Below are 17,893 nucleotides of genomic sequence, written 5' to 3'. Positions count from 1 at the left end.
GCCCAGCCCGAATGACCTGGCATCTATCATTTCACCCAGCAAGTGCAGCACCCGTTCACAGGGTAAAATGATGCTGAGTTCCATTGATTGGTGGCTCCCCTGAGAACAGAAATCCTCACCTCAGGCAATTCAGGACTCTGGTGGAACTACCACTTTAAAATCAAGACCAGACTCTTGTTCTTTAAGGGCCTCACGTCCTGGCACTGTCACCACACTTCACAGCACCACAAGGTATGCTGCATCGATGGCACAATAGCAGAGGAATTTCATTTCTCAAGGAAGAAAATGCCTTCTAGAGGGAGGAGTGTGCTCCCTCAGTACACAGAGGGGGAATGACCAACCAAACTGATCTTTGAAGTGTGGCAGTCAATATACATTATATTCCAATACGGTGAAGTGAGCAATACTCCCCTATATGAAACAAGCTCTAAAAGTATAAGAAGGGGGATGCCAAAGGCAACATGTGCAGTTTGACAGGTAGAATCCCTGCCTATTGCCCCAAATCCTCAAGAGATGTTTCCTGGGAGCAGGAAAAAATCCCAACACCCCAACTAATGTAGTGAAAATATTAACAAGAGACTTACGTAGCATTCATTAGCCAAAGCATTCTTCAAATGTGGGTAAGCACCAATAACCCCATTTTACAGTTGTATAAATTAAAGGTACAGAGTAAATAGCATGAAGCAGCTCTATTACCTGTCCGCTGTTCTGAGATAAACTTATACCCAATCAATCTTTACATCCTAACGCCCTGGAGTAAACCCCTCCATTCATGATGGACTCCAGCCATTGCAGTGGATATGACTTGGTGCACTCAGTTGCTCCCACACAGTGCCAGTTTCTGCCCAAACTTCCTGGGGCATCACCCCTCTTTCCTCTCAGACTTTTACTTCCCCAAAGCTATGGGGTGCTTCCCCTGCCCCCGCTACTTCACCACTACCCCCAATACTGCCATTTCATCCCTTCTTTCTGATCAACTGCCATGGAACCTTTCAGCTCTAATATTCCACTAGACCAGTGGTCCCCAAACTTTTCAGGGTCGCCCCTCCCACCCCCCCGCTTACTCCTGTCCACCCCCAGCCCGGGGCCACGCCGTGGCTACCGGAGGGGATGCGGTTGGGGTAAGGGGGCTGAGGCTGGGAGCAGATCTGCGGTCAGGAGCAGGGCTGGGAACGGAGCCGTGGCCAGGGGCTGAGGCTGGGTGCGGAGCCGCTGCTGCAATGTAGTCAGGGGCCAAGGCTGGGTGCGGGGTCAGAGCATAGCTGGAGTGGCTCTCCCTCCCCGCCCCCTGTGGGGGCTGGACCGGGCCCTGCTACTCCCCGTCCCCGAACGTTCCTCTGCACCCCCTAGGTTTGGGGACCTCTGCACTAGTCTCATCATCCTGAAAAGGTTTCTCTAAAGACTACTGTAACTTTCCCCAGTCTTATTCCTTACCGGAAGGGGCGATACTCCATGTGTGCCACACACCCCTTTTCAGGTCAATCTACAATCACTTCACATCATAGCAGGCAGAGATACAGAAATGTTTGTCTTCAATACTGAATCGGGTGAGACAGGGTGGGACAGCTGGGTGTTTCTGAACGCAAATGCACTGAGGATGTCCTACCACTTCATTTCACAGGTAGACCCACTGAAACATAGTGCCAGGATTAGACACCACCCTAGCAGATCCTACAAGGCGGACATTCCTAGAATTCCTCCACAGCTATCCTATAATTCATTGACAGCTCTGGTTTAAAGGAGGTCTCTGAAAAATGGCTGGAATGGACACTTTCATATGACAAAAACAATCTGTTCTCTTTGGAAGGACTCAGTTACCACTCCTGTTGAGGATCAGAATTTCCTGCACAGCAGATGTCAGCAGCTTTGGAACAAGGTACAGGATACAGATTAGTTATATCTCTGTTGACCCAGCATGATACACCACTGGAAGGGTATGCTTGCGGGGGAGAAGAGAGGGTTTTTTAAAAAACAAAACAAAAAAACATTGAACACTCAAGAATGAAGAATTGTTCTGACTCTTAGTAAAGAATGCAAAGGGCATACAGCCTGGAAGTTGTGGACAGCGTATGGGGACTCCAGCGGTATGGTAATCAAGTCCTTTGAGGACTGGATTTTCTACCAGCATCCTGAAAAAATTATTTCAGGGCAGCAGTTTGGCAACAGGTAATCAAAGGTTACATTATGGTATAGTCTAGATGCCAAAAGAACCTCAAAAGAGCAAGTTAACTGGCTAACAAGAACCACATAGAATGTAGTTTTAATACATATAAAAAAAACTCAAGATCAGTGTACACCTCTGTCAGAACCAAGGGGTGACTGTGACCCAGGAAAGCCAAACAGGAGAGATGGTAAAAACAGCTGCAATTGTATCACGTGAATACTGCACGTATATACTTTTTGAAGAGCAATAAAATTTCTTATGAAATTTAGAAATTTCTAACCTGACATAGGGCAGGCAGGTGTTACACAAGCTTTTCTTTTGTCACACTCAGCTCCACCAGCATGCTTCAGTTCTACCCTGCAGCAACTCCAGCTAGCCTTGCCATATACATCTCAGCACAGACTGATAATTGCATAGAATTATACTGTCCAGACTGGGCTGAGATCACCAAACCCACAGGCACCGGCTTCCTCCAGGCCCCAGAGGTGCTCAACTCTCTGCTCCGCCCCCACCCCCTCTTCCCACCCCTGCCCCTTCCCACCCCAGCCCCCGCCTCCACCCAAGCCCCCACCCCACCTCTTCCCGCCCCTGATCCTTCCTTCCCAGTTCTGCCGCCTCCCTATCCCCATGCCTCTCCCCCAGCGCCTCCTGCACACCGCAAAACAGATGATCTTGGTGGACAGGAGGTGCTGGGAAGGAGGGGGAGGAGTTGATCAGCAGGGCTGCAGGCAGACCGGAGGCGCTGCGGGGAAAGGAAGGGAGATGGCTGCTGGTGGGTGCTAAGCACCCACTCATTTTTTTCCATGGGTGCTCCAGTCGGTGCCTATGACCAAAATCATTTTCACCCTGGTCATCAAGAGATGTCTCAACACAACAGGCATGAAGCTCAGACACTCAGCCATCTGTGTCAGCATTAGCAATCTTGTATTTAGCTGTGACACTAAGTACCTTTCCCAGACCTGAAGAAGAGCTCTATGTAGCTCAAAAGCCTCTCTCTCTCTCTCTCTCTCAACAATAGAAGTTGGTCCAATAAAAGATACTACCTCACCCACTGTGTCTCTGTAACATCCTGGGACCGACACAGCTACAACAACACTGCATATCCCAGAAAAGTGACAGTCGGGATTTTTCTAAAATTCTGAGGCACACTCCCTAGCATGTTTTGGCGAATACCAGATTCTCAACAGCTAAATGTAAATGTTCCCAACCACTTGCACCCAAATGTAAATAAATCACTTATAGATGAGCTAATGTTGTAGCACTTTGTGCCACTTCCAACTTTTCAGTTATTCTGGTGATGGAGAAAAAGCAGGCAACTTTCTGGAAGGGACTGGGTAGAAAAGGAACAGGCAGACTGGGGACACACAAAGTTGTGGTATGCGACTGATGATTTCCCCACCACACCCACATGTGATGAAAATGTGGGGCATCGGGTATGAAGTACATTGCTCTGAGTAGCTCAAATACATCACTTAAAGGAAACACCTCCTGTTTCTGTTATGGAAGACTGGATTTGGTAGACAGAAGGGTTTATAGGTTTGGAAATCTAAATTCCTTACTCCAGAACCAGCAACAACATTTGGGAGAGAAGCTGCCAAAGCAAACCAACACGCGGGCATGAGGGCTGTATAGATTTACCTCCGCCCCACACAGCCACTTCATTTGAGCTTTTAAAATAAAAAAACCCAACTCTGTTTGGGAAAAAAAATCTGGGAGGCAGGGAACTTATGGGTTCAAAAATGGACATGATTGCCAGCAACACCAAACACACGGATTATGATGTACATATCTCAGGAATCCAATCCATAAAACATGGACCTCTATCACTTGAATCTCCATACAAGAATTAGGGACTATAAGGTCTTTGCATGACAGCCCTTCTAGAAAGGGAGACTATCACAATCACAAACACTTCAATAGATCTAATTACATACAGCAGAGGGCAGCAGTACATACACCAGCAGGAACGAGATTGATTGAGAAGAGAACTTGAACAGGATGCAGAGTGCAACTTGAAGAGAGCAAGAAAGAGGTTTTTTCCAACAAACTTTGAATATCTGTTTCAGTGGCCGGCTATTGTGCTTGAGTTGCAAGTTCAAAATGGGGATATAACCTTCAGTTTCAGGGTTATAGTTATTCATCTAGAATCTTATCCCAATCTATGTTATAGAATCTATGTCATGTATCTAGAATCTTATCAGAATCAGGGTTATAGTTATGTATCTAGACTTTTATGCAGTCATCTAGATCCCAGAGCTCACAGATTAAATTGCAAAAACTCAAAGGATTGAAGATTAAATCTGAGTTTCTTAGCCTAAAACAAACAAATTAAGCACCAACCATATCTCACAAGACTGGTTCTTTTATTAGGCACCTTTCTGCAGCGCTTGAAAGTCCTTTTCTAGAGCCTGCCTCCAGGCTGATTTCCCTCCAATAACTTATTTTATAGCCTGGAGACAGAATCTCCATCCTGCCTTTCTCTTAGAGCAGGGATGGGGAAACTAAGGCCCGCGGGCCGGATCTGGCCCCTCAGGGCTTTGGATCCGGCCTGCGAGATTGCCCCCCGTGGTGCCGCGGGTCCCGCGCCGCTCTCAGAAGCGGCCAGCACCACGTCCCTGCAGCCCTCTGGGAGGGGGGGAAGGGGGGAGGGGAGAGGGCTCTGTACGTTGCCCTTGCCTCCAGGCACCGCCCGCCGCAGTTCCCATTGGCCAGGAACGGGGAACCGCGGCCAATGGGAGCTTTGGGGGAGGAACCTGGAGGCGCGGCAAGGGCAGTGCACGCAGAGCCCTCCGCCCCCCCAGGCTGCAGCGCTCCCTGGAGCATGGAGCCAGGCAGGCGTGCAGGGAGCAGTTCCCCAACCCTCTGCCCTGAGCCCTGTCCTGCAATCCGCACCCCAACACCCTTCCGAGTCCCCTCATACACCCCGCACCCCTCCTTTGCCCCAATCCCTTGCCCTGAGTCCCTTCCTGCACACTGCACCCCCTCCCACACCCCAACCTCCTGCCTGCATACAATTTCCCCATCCAGATGGGACCCTCAGCCCAAAAAGTTTGCCCCACCCCTGTCTTAGAGGAATAGCATCTTTTCTCCGTAATAACATACCCACCCCCATAGCATCTGAGTTCTTAACCTAAAAGCATAACAATCTTAATTTTGTATTAATTCTTAAACCATTTGCTTATTTATTTGAATTATTACTCTTTTCTGGGTGCCCTCACTTGGATAAAGGCCAACAGTTTTTAAAAACACACTAATAAACAGACTTGTCAATTGACCGAAGATCAAATCAAATAACCCAGCAACATAATGTAATAGAAATTTGTCTCCCCACACAACCTCCAAAGTCTCATCCTATCACTATCCAGCTCTCCTTATGAGTAAGGGAGAAAAAAAATGAGCATGGCACAGAAGGGGAGCTTCTATTCTAGGTTTTATTCAGGGTGCCCTGGGTAAAAGACTTTTATGATACAACATTATGTCCATTATATTTCCAAGAAGTTTGTGTGGAATTGAGCACTTGTTTCTCTGTAGTGTGACAAGATGGCGACAGTCTCCACCCAGATAAGCATACCTTAACACTTCACTGCTCTCTACAGGAGCAATGACCTGGATTCTGTGGAAACCTGACAGCTGAGTAGGACCAGGACTTCTGTCTGGAGATGAAAGCCTCCATTTCATAGGTTAACAGCACTTGTGCATACCGTTACTTTGCTTAAAAATAGCAACAGGGCTGTATGTTCCCCACTTGACTGGACATTTGGCTCCCACTAGATACTGAAACCAGCTTCAGTTGGCCAGATAACAACTCTTCTCAAGGCACTGGGTATGCAGAGATGCCTCTCTCAGCAAAGATGATGCCAAGTTCAATGTTAATAGCAAGTGAAAATCTGTTAAGAAATCAGTTACAAAGGAAAGAGGTGGGGGTGGGGGTGTTATTTGCTCTCCTCCCCTGAGGCTTTGGCATGCACAGCTTCTGAAGTAAGGCAGCAACCATCATTTCCAGAGGCAAGCATGGCTAATGTTCTTGGATGCTGTGAGAAAAGGGGTTGGTATGAATTAGACAGAGGGGAGCAGGGGATGAAGATTTAATCCAACATAAGTGTAAGGATGCCAATCAGCTAGTGTTACCACCTTTGAAATGCAAAAATAAAAAAAGCCTCCCCCCCTCCCCACGGCAAGCCCACGCAATCCCAACTCCCAACCAAAAGGCAAATTCGCAAATCTTCCTTTCTCCTCATTCTCCTATGACTCAAACCCTCTCTCGCACACAGTTTTGATCAGATATCACTTAAACTGCGGAAGTGGGAACACTGCGCATCTTTAACTAGACACAGAACTTTTAACATTAGATATCTCAGTGCATTGTGGTGATAATGCAAATCTTTAGACCCATGTAAAACAACCCCGGCAGATTAAATTATTTTTCTGGCAACTGGCAAATCCGTTAAAAAAACTGGCTAGGCCAGTCGAATACTGGCAAGGTGGTAACCCTACGATCAGCAGTATCTGTGTCTATTAGCAGGAATACAAGAAGCTTCTGTCATTGCTTTTCACCCTCAAGGACTTTTCTATCTTCCCTTTCTAAGTCAATCCTCATTTGGATAAAGGCCAACAAGAAATGATTCTCCTTCAAGGATCTCTCAGGGGTACGGTTACTACCTAGCCAGTATTTGACCAACCTGGCCGGTTCTTTTATGGATTTGCCAGTTGCCAGAAAAATAATTTAATCTGTCGTTTTTTTTTTTTTTTTATGTGGGTCTAAAGATTTGCATTATCATCAAGATACACTGGAATAGCTAATGTTAAAATTTTCTGTGTCCAGCTAAAGATGCTGCAGCATTCCCATTTCCACAGTTTAAGTGATAATAGATCAAAACTGTTGAAAATGCAGCAGCTGTCTGCCCAACACGCAAGTGCATCGCGGATGTGAGAGAGAGAGAGAGGGTTTGAGTCACGGGAGAGTAAGGAGACATACAATGTTATGTTACCACTCTCTAGATCAGTGGTTCTCAACCTACTTACCCTTGTGGGCTGCATATACAGCTCTCTGTGTTATGTGGGCCACATACACACAATACATACACTACCTGCATGGCCCTGAGGATGCCACGTGGGCCGCAGACATGTGCTGATTGGGTCACAAGCAGCCAGTGGGTTGAGAACCACTGCTCTAGAAACTATAAGTGGCTGGTTGGGGGGGTGGGGGGATTTGCGGAGTTGCCTTGTAGTTGGGGTTGCAGCAGGCTTGTCTTGGGGGGGGGGGGGGCCGGGCTCCCCCCCCCTTTTTTTTTTTTTTTTGCATGTCAAAGGTTGTAACCCTACTCAGGGGAGCAGGGAAATCCTTACCTGAGCTCCAAGAAGCTTTGTACAGAAGGCTTCTACAAGTACTGCTCTTTGATAACAGACAGAGTAAATTTCAAGGAGAGACAGAGGCATGAGCAGAAGGAGATCCAAGAGCACCAGCTTTTCCACCAGACGAGGGAATAAAACTGTGGTTTGAAGAAAGCTTTGAAGCATGATGGCGGAGTCTCTTAAATATCCCCTCCCCATGCAAACAAAGTAACCCCAAGGATTTAGCATGGGAGACAAACTTCTGGCTTACAATAGGTTTGCTCCTCTTTTGGCTCCTTCCTCCAAACACAGAAGTCAAATTCCAGCCATGGAAAAGAGTGCACGTGCATGAAAAGAAAAATCAGTCTGTTCCAATTGGGCCATGCTCAGCAACATGAATCACTACTAACAGTGCCAGGGCCATGTTAAACTGGCAGCCTGCCATGTCATTAGCTCTGCCCTGACTAGCATGTTCTGGTGCATAAGTATCCTATTTGGAAAAATAAACCTCAATTTCTCTCATCTCTTCTATCTTAGGCTATTTCAGGAAGTCAACAAACCTGTCTGAGTGGCAAAAGTAAATAGGAGTGGGTCAAAATGCAGATTCAGGAGCCAAATAAATGTGATCCTTTAACACAACAGCACAATAGCCACTGCAGCAGGAAGATTTGCATTTCTACCCCCTGCACAGACTATGTTTAGTGTAAGGGCTGAAAATGATAGGGAGGAGATGGGCTCAGCTCAAAGCAGAGAGAAGGTCACAGCACCCTAAAAGGGAAAGTCAGAAGAGCCAAAATGGGCAGGTCACTTTCTTTTCCCTATATTCATGTAACCCAAGCTCTTCAAATTCCCTTCTCTCTCCTATATACAAGATGAACTGTTTATTCACAAGCCCTGTGGTACAAAGAAGCCACAATAAAACAAAACTTAACCCATGAAGATAAGAACATGCAAGACTGTCAGGCAGCAGACAGAATAAGGAACACAAACACACTCCTGCCAGCAAGAGTTATAAATACCGTGTCCTAAATCCTTTCTATCATTCTGTGGTCAACTCTCCAAACAAAGGCAAGGACTAGACAAAGGCAAGGACTGGATTCAAAAGAACCGAACAAAAACAACTACCTCTCCCCTAAAACCGCACTAGAACACCTTCCGTGCACACTGACTTTGGGGTGGATTGTAACTCTTGTAAAACCGAAGTTGCATTATTAAAATAACCTTCCAAATTGTGGTTGTGGTGGGATGTGGGAATTCTCACACTAGTAAGTAAATGACATTCAGGAATTGGCAGAGATAAAAAGGAAAATGACCTATGGGGTCACAGCGAACAGATATTCGGATGTCAAATTAACTGCAAGGTTTTAATAGACAGTTCTAAACAGCCTAAACCAGAGATTATTCTGTCGCTCTCCGTGCTGTCAACATTGCAAGACAGTGAGGAAATGTCCTACTGCTGCACAATACAAACAGAAGGACAATGACTTACCTATAAATTGAGTTCTTGGAACATTATATCTCTGCAACGCTACACTGCAAGACACTGACCAAGACCCAAACAGTATGGACCTGCAGAAGCAAATCAGTGATAGCTCAGTGGTTTGAGCATTGGCCTGCTAAACTCAGGGTTGTGGGTTCAATCCTTGAGGGGGCCACTTAAGGATCTGAGGCAAAAATCAGTACTTGGTCCTGTTAGTGAAGGCAGGGGGCTGGACTCAATGACCTTTCAGGGTCCCTTCCAGCTCTATGAGATAATAATAATATGTGGAGATATACCTAAGAAGTTTTGGCTCAATTTTGGTGTAACTAAATAGCAGCTTGGTAACATGACATCTTAAAAATACCTAAATAAATCCAATCCTGCAACATAAAGAGGTTCATGTAAGTGAAGTTCATCATTGGGGTGAGAGGCTGATTCTGGTTACTAATTAACGGCAGATAGCTATTGTACCTTCCCCAGGTGCTTAATTTGCTGGAGGAAGGAAGGAAGGAAGATGTTGCTTACAGGGAAGCTGTGTAGAGGAAGCAGGATTGTAAAAGCAAGCAGCAGGTTAAGTTGGAAAGCTGACTTTGCAGACAGCATAGAAGGAAAATACTGCAACATCTAGTGAAATTACACGATACACACTAGTAGGGAAATTAACTGTTACTGTGACCAAAAAAAAAATGTACTAGGAAAGATTTCTTGGACTGCTAGAAGGGGAGTCCCTACAGCGACAAGCTGGGCTGCAGTGCCCTCTTGGGAACATGATCAATTATGTTGAAGCTGGTGGTATGCATTTAGTTCACTAGCTGGAAAAAACGGTTATTCACATTCTCATAACTACTGTTCTTCGAGATGTGTTGCTCACGTCCATTCCAATTAGGTGTGCTCACGCTGCGTGCACAGTCGTCGGAAAGATTTTCCCTTAGCAGCTCCCGTCAGGTCGGCCGTGGAGCCCCCAGAACGGCGCCTTCATGGTGCTGAATTTATGCCCCTGCCAACCCGGGCCACTCCTCAGTTCCTTCTTGCCAGCTACTCCGACAGAGGGGTAGGAGGGTGGGTACTGGAATGGATAGGAGCAACACATCTCAAAGAACAACAGTTACGGGAATTGTTTTTTCTTCAAGTGATTGCTCATATCCATTCTAATTAGGTGACTCCCAAGCCCTACCTAGGAGGTGAGATCAAAGAGTTATGGAATCGCTGACTGGAGCACCGCTCTGCCGAATGCTGCATCATCCCTGGCATGCTGGATGACGGCATAATGAGAGGTGAATGTATGTACCAAGGACCACATTGCCGCCCTGCAGATCTCTTGCATCGAATCCTGGGCCAGGAATGCTGCCGAAGAAGCCTGTGCCCTTGTAGAGCGTGCCATAAGGGCCGGGGCTGGAACCTTGGCTAGCTTGTAGCTCCTCCGGATGCAGGACACAATCCGCAATGAGATCCTCTGAGATGAGACCGAGAGCCCTTCCATCCAGTCCGCAACTGCCACGAACAGCTGGCTTGACTTTTGGAATGGCTTAGTGCGCTGGATGTAAAAGGCTAGTGCCTGCCGAACATCCAGTGAGTGGTGCCTCTGTTCTCAGATATTAGTGTGAGGCTTAGGGAAGACGACCGGCAGAAAAATGTCCTGGTTGTTGTGAAAGTGTGACACCACCTTTGGAAGGAAGGCCGGGTGAGGTCTGAGTTGTACCTTGTCCTTATGGAAAACCGTGGGGGGGGGGGGGGGGGTCGAAAGTGGGGGCCTTTAACTCCGACACCCTCTTTGCTGAGGTAATGGCGACCAGAAAGGCAACCTTCCATGACAGGTGAAGAAGGGAGCAAGCTGCCAGTGGCTCAAAAGGGGGCTCCATTAGCCTGGAGAGAACCAGGTTAAGGTCCCACGCAGGGTCCCACGCAGGGAGTGGTTGTCTAATTTGTGGGTATAACTGCTCCAGGCCCTTGAGGAAACGGCTTGGGTTGGCAAAGATTGAACGCCTGGCTGCACCTTGATGGATGACTCAGACTGTGCTGTTTCAGGTGCAGCAGGTACTCCAGGATGAGTGGTATGGGCGCCTGGAGTGGAGGTATGTGATGCTAAACACACCAGAATGTGAACCTTTTCCACTTTGCTAGGTATGTGACCCTAGTGGAGAGTTTTCTGCTGCCAAATAGGACCTCTTACTGGTTCCGAGCACAGAAGCTCCATGGGGTTTAGCCATGAAGCTTCCAGGCCGTGAGCTGGAGGGACTGGAGATCGGGGTGATGAAGACGACCGTGGTCCTGAGTGATCAGGTCCGGGAGGAGTGGCAACATGATCCAGGCATCCACCAACAGCTCAAGGAGCGTGGTATACCAATGTTGTCGAGGCCATGCTGGTGCCACCAGAATCAACCCCGCCCTGTCTCTGCGGACCTTGAGTAGGACCTTGTGCACAAGGAGGATCGGGGGAAAGACATACAACAGCCGGTCTCCCCAGGGTAGCAGGAACGCGTCCGTGATTGAGCCTGGGCTGTGTTTCTGGAAGGAGCAGAACATTGAGCACTTTCTGTTGCTCCAGGTGGCGAAAAGGTCAAACCGAGGATACACTCCATCTTCCAAAGGTGGGGGTATGACATCCGAGCGGATGGACCACTCATGATTGCGAAAGGACCTGCTTAGGTGGTCTGCCAGTTTGTTCTGAATTCCTGGGAAATAGGATGCTTCCAGGTGAATGGAGTGGGCTATGCCAAACTCCCACAGCCGGAGGGCTTCCCGACATAGGGGAGAGGAACGGGTTCCACCCTGCTTGTTGATGTAAAACATGGTGGTGGTGTTGTCCATTAGAACTGCTACACACTGTCCTTGTAGTCGGGCCTGAAAGGTTTGACATGCTAGCCACACCACCCTCAGCTCTTTGATATCGATATGGAGTGAGAGATCGTCTGTGACCACCGGCCCTGCGTTTGGAGGTCTCCCAAGTGTGCTCCCCATCCCAGAGCTGACGCGCCCGTTACCAGGGATGAGGAGGGCTGGGAACTGTTGAAGGGGACTCCCTCACACACTGCCCAAGGGTCGAGCCACCACTGGAGGGACTCAAGCACTTGTTGAGGCACAGTGACCACTGAGTCAAGGCTGTTGCGCCCCAGGCGATAGGCCGAAGAGAGCTATGCCTGCAGGGATCTGAGTCTCAGTCTGGCATGCCAGACTACGCAAATGCAGGCTGCTATGTGACCAAGGACATTTGGGCATCCCCTTGCTGTAGTGGTCGAGTATCTCCTGAGGCCTTGAAAATGTCTGTCATCGCCTGGAATTGGGCCTGTGGCAGAAACGCTCTTGCCTGTACCAAGTCCAATACCGCCCCGATGAACTCTATTCTTTGGGATGGTGACAAGATTGACTTGTTCACATTGATGAGGAGACCCAGTGTCTCGAAAGTGGATCTGATCAAACAGAGTTGACACGCTACCTGTTCCCTGAGCACCCAGTCGTCGAGGTAGGGGTATACCTGCACTTACCTCCTTCGGAGGAAGGTAGCTACGACCGACAGGCACTTGGTGAACATTCGGGGAGCTGTCAACAGGCTGAAGGGGAGGACCGTAAACTGGTAATTTTTGTGGTCAAGCACAAACCTTAGGCATCGTCTGTGTGCAGGCCAAATAGCTATGTGGAAGTACACGTCTTTCATGTCTAGGGTGGCGTACCAGTCTCCCGGATCCAGAGAAGGGATAATTGTACTCAGGGAAACCATGCGGAACTTCAACTTTACCAAGAATTTGTTGAGTCCTCGCAGGTCTAAAATGGGTCTGAGAACCCCCGCCCCCTTGGCTTTGGGGATTAGGAAGTATTGGGAATACAATCCCTTGCCCCTGAGGAACCTCCTCCACCGCTCCTATGGAGAGGAGTGTCCACACCTCCTGAATAAGGAGTTGCTCATGCGAAGGGTACCTCAAGAGGGATGGGGAAGGATGGTGTGAGGGAGGGGAAGAGCACAATTGGAGAGAATATCCCACTTCTACCATGCGAAGAACCCAGCGGTCTGATGTTATTTGGGACCAAGCACAGTAGAAGTGGGATAGATGGTTCATGAAACAGGGGGAAGGATCCGGTGCTGAGGCAAGTGTGCTGTCCTAGGGCGCACCTTCAAAATGCCTGCTTTGAGCCCGACAATGGCTCGAGCCCCGGCCCTGCACGGGTGAGGGATGGGAAGGCTTGTGTCTGCTTTTCCTGCCCCAGCGCCTGTAAAAGTCCTGCCTTGGCCGAGGAGGAGGATAGGAGAGTTGCTGCTATGGTTGCAGCTTGAAAGGTTTGTGTTGGGCTGCCGGGGTGTGCATACCCAACAATTTCATAGTCGCCCGGGAGACATTTAGGCTGTGCAGCCAGGAGTCCGTCTGCTCAGAGAACAACCCTGCCCCATCAAACAGCAGGTCCTGCAGGGTTTGCTGCATTTCAGGGGGCAACCCGGACGCTTGCAACCACGAGCCCGTCCTCATGGCTATTCCAGAGGAAAGGGTGCGGGAAGCAGAATCCGCAGCATCTAGTGAGGCCTGCAGAGAGGTCCATGCCACTACCTTTCCTTCATCAATAATAGCCGCAAATTCAGCTCTGGAGTCTGGTGGAATCAGCTCCTTAAATTTCAACATGGAGGTCCACAAGTTGAAGTTGTATCCACTGAGGATAGCTTGTTGGTTTGCTCTCCTCAGCTGCAGGCCTCCCGTTGAGTAGACCTTTCTGCCGAAAAGGTCCATTTGCTTTGACTCCTTCGACTTGGGAGTCGGTGCCTGCTGCCCCGTCTCTCCTTCTCGTTAACCGTGGCCACTACAAGGGCGTATGGCTGCGGGTGCAAGAATAGATACTTGTACCCTTTAGAGGGTACAAAGTAATTCTGCTCAACTCCTTTTGGGGTAGGCGGGATAGATGCAGGGGTCTGCCACAGAGAGTCTTAATGTTGCTCTGAATAATTGTTTTCGGGGCAGAGTTAACCTGTATGGTCCCTCTGGTGCCAAGATGTCCACCATGGGTCCTCAGGTTTCACTACTTCCTCTGCCTGCAACCCTATGTTGCGGGCGATCCTCCTCAGTAGGTGTTGGTCTATTGGGGGCGGACCCGAGGTAGATGCACCTGCCACTGCCTCGTCTGGGGACGAGGATGACGAAGCCAGAGGTGCACAGGGTCCTCCTGACCCTCCAGCTCTCTGACCTCCTACTGGTCAGTGCCGGGGGCCTCTGTGCCAACTGTTGTCATGGTGGCAGCGGCCTGGCCGGGCGGCAGGCCTTGTGCCGACGTCATCTCGGATCCCCGTGGCATAGATCGGTCCTTAGGTGGTGAGGGCACTCGGGTCTCAGAGGCCACTGACCGGGAGCCCCTGGAAAAGGACCCCTGAGCCTGGTGGTAAGTCCAGGCGATCCAAAAGGGCCACTGTACAGGTGGCTGCCACTGGGGATGCCAGGGTACCACTCCTGCCTCACTTCGGCGCCTGTCGGATCTGTGCTGGCTGCACCAGGAGTAAAAGGAGTCCCCATCAGAGTCTGACAATACCGACCTCGACCGTGATGACCACGGCGGTGCCAATGGGTAGTGCACCAGGGACCGGTGCCGAGTTGACGGTGTGGGCAACCGGTGCCACTCCGTCAGTGCTGGGGACCAGTCCCACTCCACCCTTGGTGCCGAGGAAGGAGATAGTTGTCCTGCTGGTGTCGGGGAACCCTATCCGGAACCCGGTGCTGGTGAGCTGTGCCTTGAAGACAGCAATCGGGAGCTGTACCGAACTGGAGAGGGCGACCGCCACATCATGGCTGGCTTGCCTCTAGACAGAGCCAGTCATTGAGGAACCGAAGGCTTGTCTCTGACTGCCGGGGGTTGAGGTGCCATCATGGCCATCGTATCCCTGGCAGCTTCAAAAGTGACCAGGGTGGAGGGCAGCTCTAACTCCTCCACTTGGTACTGCTTGTCCAGAGAGTCGCTGAGTACCGGACTTGACGGTCCCCTCTGGGGAACCAAAGTCAACGGCACTGACTCCTGCGCTCTGGGCGTCGAGTACTCCTGCCTAGGATGCACTGCTGTTGCGTCTTCCGGCACCGCTGTCTTCAGCGCAGGGGAACAATCTCTGTCCGTCTTCCTGTGCTGTTTGTGTGGCACCGGTGAATGGGAGCGGTGCCAGGCTGTCTCCACAGCCGAAGATCTCTTAGGCCAGAGTCCTTCCTTGGCGCCCTGTCACGTACCGAGGCCAGGGTGCTCCATATGGACGCACTCAGTGCCAGGTCCTGATGGTCAGTGGCAGGCTGGGGACGAAGAGCGGATTCCATCAGGAGTTAAGACAGAAGTCTCACTCCTTTTTCGTCCTGGAGTGGAAAGCTCTGCAGATTTTGCATCTCTCTGTCTGGTGTGCCTCCCCAAGACATTTCAGGCATGAGTCATGGGGGTCGCCTGTTGGCATAGGGTTGCTGCAGGTTCTGCAGGCTTAAACCCTTGGAACTGAGGCATGCCCCAAAACCCAAAGGAGGGGTCGGGGTTTGGGGAAAAAACCCACTCCCAAACCTTATCAATTAGATACAGCTATAACTAACTAACTGAACTACAACTACAAACTAGAAGATACTTTAAGGGAACTCAGAAAAGGGACTGGATAAGACTTGTCTATGTTTAACTGGTATATAGTCTTTCCACTCTGAGAACACATACGTGGTGTTCAAGTTTGACCATAAAATGGCTATTGAAGGTTTATGGAAGCTGTTGCAATGAAGTCATATTACTTTATGTTGTTCTGTACAGGTTTGCATTTTGAGTACTCATGTCATGTTTTTGGAGGAAGCTACTTGAAGAAAATTTAATATACAATGTGTGACTTACAGAAACATGACTATTTTCCTATGTGTTTAGAAACCAGTTATGTCCACCCCGACACACACATTCTTGGGATTAGGAAAATTAGCACTGAATCTTTATGAAGTAAGCGGAACCTGACCTAGTCCAGCTGTGAATGCTATACTGTCATCCAGAGGAACCTGAGGGAGGATTGGGACTCTATTTTTCTAAGACACATTTGCTTTCGCCTCATATTACAGTTCTGCTAACAGTACTGGTGTACCGATAGTTGACAATGATCATAGCAGTGACTAAAATCTCAGGGACTGTATTCACACCAAAGCTTGGCACAAGCCATCTGAAGCAAGTTGTTTTTTTGACAAAATTTAATTCTGAGACATGGCTTGGGTGTTCCATTACATACAAACATTGAGTATTTGGGTTAAGTTGTTAGTTTTTGCTTGTGTAATTTAAACATCTTGGATTTAATTTTAGCAGGTTTATAATTTATACTCTAGTCTCATTGCTTTGGGTATAAAGAAGGAGCACCAGTCTGAATTTAGAATTAGCTGACTTGTATCAAAACCTCTGTTATTTAAAAAAAAACATTTTTTAAATTATTTGCATGAAGTACCTTTATATTTTCATTCATGCACATTGTGTCTACACGGGCATTTGTATATCTGGAAAAATCATGGAGCAGGTCCTCAAGGAATCAATTCTGAAGCACTTAGAGGAGAGGAAAGTGAATAGGAACAGTCAGCATGGATTCACCAAGGGCAAGTCATGCCTGACTAACCTAATTGCCTTCTATGAGGAGATAACTGGGTCTGTGGATGAGGGGAAAGCAGTGGATGTGTTATTCCTTGACTTTAGCAAAGCTTTTGATACGGTCTCCCACAGTATTCTTGCCGGCAAGTTAAAGAAGTATGGGCTGGATGAATGGACTATAAGGTGGATAGAAAGCTGGCTAGATGGTCGAGCTCAACGGGTAGTGATCAATGGCTCCATGTCTAGTTGGCAGTCAGTATCAAGCGGAGTGCCGCAAGGGTCGGTCCTGGGGCCGGTTTTGTTCAATATCTTCATTAATGATCTGGAGGATGGGGTGGACTGCACTCTCAGCAAGTCTGCAGATGACACTAAACTGGGAAAGGTGGTAGATACGCTGGAGGGTAAGGATAGGATACAGAGGGACCTAGACAAATTAGAGGATTGGGCCAAAAGAAACCTGATGAGGTTCAACAAGGACAAGTGCAGAGTCCTGCACTTAGGACGGAAGAATCCTGTGCACTGTTACAGACTAGGGACCGAATGGCTAGGAAGCAGTTCTGCAGAAAAGGACCCAGGGGTTACAGTGGACGAGAAGCTGGATAGGCTAACGGCATTTTGGGCTGTATAAGTAGGGGCATTGCCAGCAGATCGAGGGACGTGATCATTCCCCTCTATTTGACATTGGTGAGGCCTCACCTGGAGTACTGTGTCCAGTTTTGGGCCCCACACTACAAGAAGGATGTGGAAAAATTGGAAAGTCCAGCAGAGGGCAACAAAAATTATTAGGGGGCTGGAGCACATGACTTATGAGGAGAGGCTGAGGGAACTGGGATTGTTTAGTCTGCAGAAGAGAAGAATGAGGGGGGATTTGATAGCTGCTTTCAACTACCTGAAAGGGGGTTCCAAAGAGGATGGATCTAGACTGTTCTCAGTGGTACCAGATGACAGAACAAGGAGTAATGGTCTCAAGTTGCAGTTGGGGAGGTTTAGGTTGGATATTAGGAAAAACTTTTTCACTAGGAGGGTGGTGAAGCACTGGAATGGGTTACCTAGGGAGGTGGTGGAATCTCCTTGCTTAGAGGTTTTTAAGGTCAGGCTTGACAAAGCCCTGGCTGGGATGATTTAGTTGGGAACTGGTCCTGCTTTGAGCAGGGGGTTGGACTAGATGACCTCCTGAGGTCTCTTCCAACCCTGATATTCTATGATTCTGTATCTGCCCCAGGAAAATGCCTGGTGCTACCTTAGCACAGAACTCAAAAAGTCAATCCCTTCCTCACCCCAAGAGATACCTGTCGGCTGTTGGTGCTAGCTACTTGTAAGAGACAATAATTGGTTACACTCCATCATCGTGAAGTCTTTGGGAGGAAGGGAAACGTTTA

The sequence above is a fragment of the Terrapene carolina genome, unplaced genomic scaffold, assembly GCF_002925995.2.
Source record: "Terrapene carolina triunguis isolate 2854851 unplaced genomic scaffold, T_m_triunguis-2.0 Scaffold190, whole genome shotgun sequence".
NCBI classification, from domain to species: Eukaryota; Metazoa; Chordata; order Testudines; family Emydidae; genus Terrapene; species Terrapene triunguis.
This window is presented reverse-complemented; position numbering follows the sequence as displayed.